Here is a 5987-nt window from a genome sequence, read left to right as displayed (position 1 = left end):
CGCTGCCTACGCCTAAAGCGTAAGTTAAATAAATTCATCTTTGTTCAAATCCACTACGGGTCCATATCTCCTGACTCCATGCCAATAATCCCACCTGTCCGTATCTGATTGCCACCCCGGCCCACCGTGACCTTGGGGCCCGATTCATTCTGTTCGGATTACCCCGACACTTACCAATTAAAAAAAATACACCTCATTTTATTTAAACAGCTTGTGAGAGAAGCAAAAACAGAATAGAAGTTTATTACAAAGGAAAGAAATTGTGAAAAATGCAGTACAGGCAACCCCCGCTTAGCATTAATTGTTTCCTGAAAAACTAAGCGTTAAGTGAAATGAGCATTAAGAGAAACTGAAAGTATTTAACAACCCAAGATGGCTACCACAATTGTTTTTAATGACCCAAGATGGTGACCAAGAGCGTTATAACGAAACTCGCTGAACGCTAAATGAAATCAGGTATAAATTTCAAATGACTGTTATAGTAAAATAGTGCTAAGTGAAACAGCATTAAGCAGGGGTTGCCTTTATACTAGATGTAGTGTACCTGGCAGCACAAGAAAAATCTGTCATACTGTGGTTTTGATTGAGGAATTGAATAGACTCGGTGGCATGACACTGAAAAAGCCAGACTGTCATGTGCATTTCACTTCGCTGAGACGCATGCCAGATATGGACGGCATGGCATGGATGGAAACCCCATCGACAGCTAGATCTATATCGAAGATCTGCCGGAGCAAAAAGAACAGGATATGGAGGTAAGTTTTGCTGCATTTGTACACAGATAATTATCTAGGTTTTCTTGATTTGATCAAAACAGAATGAAACACACTTAGCCAAAAATTAGGTGTACCTTTTATATGCTCTTTCATTTCAGTATCTAATCTATCACTTACATTATTTACTGTTTACTCCGTGAAAGGTAAAGTAACATGAGGACAAAAATGAGTTCATTTAGCATCAGCAGAGATAAAAGAGTTTTCCTTATGGAAATTTGTTAAAATGAACATACAATAAAGAAAGCATCACTATAAATGCTTCTGTTAAAACCTTATACAGCACACATTTTCAGGTTTTTTTAAGACACGGCTTTCAGATTTGATCCAAAGAAGTGCATAATCTCTTGAAGAAGGGGACATGTGTAGTTTTCTTATAAGAATTTTCCCGCATGATGTACATGCTGAAATCCAAATCTCCATTCAAGAATGAAAATCTGAGCTGGGCAATCTGCTTTCATGTACTCTGGCAGTCTCTCTTGGAATAATCAAGGAATGAAAATCTGACCTAAGCTGTTTGCCTTTATAAACTCTGGACGTGTCTACTCTGAAATTCCAGCAGATTGGCAACTCTTCTCTACCAATGCACAGCTTTATGTCTGACCTTGACTTCAAATGCTAGAAGCTGACAAGAATTCTCAATACCTGAGAACAGTTCTAACCAACCACGAGATATACTTAGATGAATCCAGGAAGATTAAGAATATATAAAGTCAGCACACTGACTACATTACCCCTGTGGAAACATATTTACAGCATATTTGCTGATGCTACAGATTAGAAACATTTGCTTTTCCCAAAAGTTTTAATGAAGAAAAAGTAAATGAACTCAAGGTAGGTCAGACACAGGGGTACCACAACAAAACCAAAATGAGACACATTTTGTGATGGACAACACTAAGCTCTGTTCCAGCTAAAGTCTGGAGGGGAGGCTTTTCCTACACAGTCTCTATGCATTTTATAGACAACAGAATTATGATGAAGGTCAAGGGTGACCCCCTAAACTGTTCTAGGAGAGATGCTCCTTACACGACTCTCAGTAAAACAATTGTGAACTCTTATCTGTCTCCAAGTGTTAGGCTGCAATAGTGGCGTCAGCTCAGAACCATTTATAAAGGTAAGCACCTACAAGTATTGTTTGAAAGAACTAAAAAGAGTTCACTCCTTCTATGAGGAGGATGAGGAGGTGGCAGTGGCGTACCACAAAGAACAGGAAACTTTAGTTCAATTTCCTCATCAGCCTAAGAAGATTCAAATCCATATCTTCCTGGAACATGCTTTATTCTGTACTGCATCCAGTTTTGGGCTCCACAATTCAAAAAGCTTGTGGAGAAGCTTGAGAGAGTCCAGAGAAGAGCCACGCGCATGACCAGAGGTTAGGAAAACAGACCTTACGACGACAGGCTGAGAGCTATGGGACTCTTCAGCCTGGAAAAGTGCAGGCTCAGGGGTGATCTGATGGCCATCTACAAGTTTATCAGGGGTGACCACCAGGATCTTGGGGAATGTTTTTTCACCAGAGCACCCCAGGGGATGACGAGGTCAAATGGTCATAAACTACTGTGAGACCGTTTCAGGCTGGTCATAAGGAAGAATTTCTTTACTGTCTGAGCCCCCAAGGTCTGGAACAGCCTGCCATTGGAGGTGATTCAAGCACCTACACTGAACACCTTCAAGAGCAAATTGCATGCTTATCTTGCTGGGATCCTATGACCCCAGCTGACTTCCTGCCCTTTGGGTGTGGGGCTGGACTCCATGATCTTCTGAGGTCCCTTCCAGCCCTAATGTCTATGAAATCTATTTATTATTAGGCTATGTGCTAAGCTGGGTAAGAACACGCTCCACTTCTCACAAAGCTACAGACACCTTACTATGCAGTAGACTAATCTACTGCACAGTAAAGCATTACCATTTACACTTGTGCAGCAGTTACCGTGCAGTAAATTAGTCTACTGCATGGTTGGCTACAACCTGTAGATACAGGTTGTACATAACTGTGCAGTACCTAGTGTGCAGTAGTGCACAGGTAGACAGATGACCAGGAACAAGTTGCTTCTAGTCAGGCCAGGAAGCAGGGGGCAGAGGAACTGTCCTCTCCCCTAATCAGCTGTCTCCCAGCCCTGTGCTCCAATCAGCAGATTGGGGCATAGGGCTGGGAAGCAACTGCTTGGCGGAGTAACAGTTGCCGAGCCCCACACCCTGATCAGCTAACAGCTCCCCCCATCTCCAGAACCCAGGCCAGCCCTGGTGCACTCTGACAGCTTGGGGTGGGCACCCAGGAGAGCCTGGAGCTCCCTCTGGCTGCTGTAGGGGGGCAGAGCAGGACAAGAGTAGCCCTGCACTGAACTGCTCCCAAATTTGGGAGCAAATTTGCTCCCAATGGGTGCACATGTAGATGCACTTCCTGGGAAAGCTTACTGCGCCTTACTTTAAGGCATTACTTCAAGGTGCAGTAAGTTTACAGTGCATTAATAGCATGTTTAGATGTACCCACAGTGAAGCAAGATTCACGGTGCCTGAAGGAGAGCAAAAGGGAGCATGATTCTGAAGGAAGGATGACTATGTAAATGAGTAGGTAGGCAATTTGGAGGGAGGGAGAGGGGATGGTCTCTACCCCTACACTGTTCGTGTATTTTTAAATAAAACAGTTATTTGATACAAAACAGAATTAACCAGCAGAGTCAGGATCCTTGCTTATTTTTTTTTTCTGGCACTGGAAATCTTTCCTTGTTGGCTGCACAGTGCCCCCCAGCTTTAACAGAAGAGGTAGAGGGTACCACAATCTTTACTATCTTATTGCCTGATTAGGCCATTCAGCTAGGAAGTGAAATATGTGTGGTAGAAGACAGGCTAAGACTGAGGTCTCTCCTTCTTGGGTGAGTGTTTTAACTGCTATGCAGTTTCTAAAATGCAGCTGCTTCTATTCCCCCTACAGTTTGAATGAAACTGGCTGTGCAATCCAGTGTGCACTGGGTGAACTCCAAGCACATTTACCAGATTAGGCCCTTCAGGGATTTAAGTGCTACTCCTTCTATGTTTTAGGTCCAAAAAGGGATGAAGTGAGAACTAGGGATCTAGCTGCTTGGACTGAAGCAGTTAAGGGCATAGGCAAAACTGTAGGTGCCTACAGAAAATTCAGGTCCAGAAAAGGCACTTACTGCATCCAAGCACCTACAACAGCAGGGTATCAAACTTATGGTGCATCAGCTGGATCTAGCCCATGAAGCAGCATGATCTGGCCTGTGGGTTTCAGACTGATGCCACATGTAGAGCCAGTCTGGTGCATGGGCTGGACCTGGCACTGTGAGCACTGCCCACAGCACAGGGGGCCAACACAAGGCACACACTGCATGCAGTGCCCCACCAGATGGCCTTCTGGTATGATGGCCTGGAGCTTCATTCTGACTATCCAGAGCCTGAATGCATGCAGTGTGCACCCCATGCCAGCTCCCTGTAGTGCACAGCCAAGATCAAGGCCAGTACACACTGAGTGAGTGGGAGGGGGCCATCATAAGTGGGGCGCATCATGCAGTGCCCCCTCAGCTTGGCCCCATGCATTGGCTCCAATACAGCCAGATCCAGCCTGAAGACAAACCCAGAGACCCTCATTTGGTCTGCAGCATCACATTAGTTTGACACCCCTAACATATAGGATTAGGTAGCTGCTGAGCAGGAATCTTTTGGGATTGCAATTTTGGACTTAGGTGTCTAATGTTCCCCTAACTCCTACATACCTTTTTGTATTGGCCCATGAATGAGACTAATTTCTGAAGAGCAGCACAGCTTTATCAAGCACTTTCTGACACACAGAGAAAATAAAGCTAAATAACAAAAATAATGCTATCAGCTCTTAAACTGTATGTAAGCTGTACTACACTTTTACCTCCGATAGATCAGTATAAATGAGATATATGAATTTCTAAAACCCTTCATATACATATTGTTAACAAGGACAATATTTCCAACTCTTTTATTAAGCATATATTTCTCACCGTGTCCAGCTTACCAACAGGTATCACTTGGAGGCAACGTGAATGATTCACCACTAGATATTCAGAAACATGAGGCTATAAGATCTCTATGCAAAAAATGCTAAATGTTTTACTTAGAGAAGCACATTAGGAAGTGGAAAATAAACCACAATGTCTTTTTCTTTGTAAATCCTCAAAACAAACAAATCTAAAGATTTAAGATGTAGCTTATAAATGTCTGTCTCTAGCTTCAATAGACCAATTCATCATTTAATTGAAAAGTTAATGCTATTATCCATTACTCCAATTATCCAGGAGTAGAATTTGCCTGTAGATGTTAGGCTATATCTACTCTACTAATGTGGTCATATTTAATTGAACTGGTTTCTGATACCACAGGTTGAATGTTGCCTATGAACCATATCTTTGGCACCTTGATTTAGACAATTTCTCTTTCCCTCTGCCTCACACATACATTGTGGTAAGAGGTTCTCATCTGGAAATGTCTTGGCACTTGCTGCTGTCTGTTGGCTGCTCCAAAGAAAGTTGGTCTTGAATGCATGCCAACATATCAATGGACTTCTCTTTCTATGAGTACTAGACTAGGTTTCCAGGGCAGCTGCCATGCACAGGGACAGTGCTGACTTCTTGTTGCAACTACTATGATTGTGCAGCTGCAGCAACAGCTGAGTTTTTTCAACTCCCCTACCTTCCAAGTTGGCACTCAAGGTAGGGTGCCCCACCCTGATTTTACCACTGGAGCTACTCACATGATGAACATTAATCCTTTTGTTAAAGTGCTTTTCAAATTGGACCAAAATTTGGATCAGACCCTTACAAGACTAAACTCTTAAAACATGAGCTGAAGGCACATATGTAGCTAGCATAAAAACGAGTGAAATAACTTGATACAATATTCATTTTAAATCTTGGGTAGTTTTAAATTTAAGAGAATCTAGATACAACTGGGGGACTGTTCCAGAAAAGGGACATATATTTTCTTAATTCTATGCTTCTGCCTAACTGAAGGATGGTTCAGTATAACAACAAAGAGCATAGGGGCCCTCTTGTGATGAATCAGAGAGGAACTAGGAATGAGGACTGAATACTGTAGTGTGGAGAGAGGAACCATCAATATAGTTTGTCCTGCCTTTGGTAGGATTCTGGAACAAGCAGGAGCAAACCAACCAACGAGATCCCTTCTATCAGCAGAGTGATACAATCCTCCAGAACTGAAATGGAG

This window comes from Crocodylus porosus, unplaced genomic scaffold (genome assembly GCF_001723895.1).
Source record: "Crocodylus porosus isolate Cpor-Errol unplaced genomic scaffold, CroPor_comp1, whole genome shotgun sequence".
NCBI lineage: Eukaryota > Metazoa > Chordata > Crocodylia > Crocodylidae > Crocodylus > Crocodylus porosus.
This window is presented reverse-complemented; position numbering follows the sequence as displayed.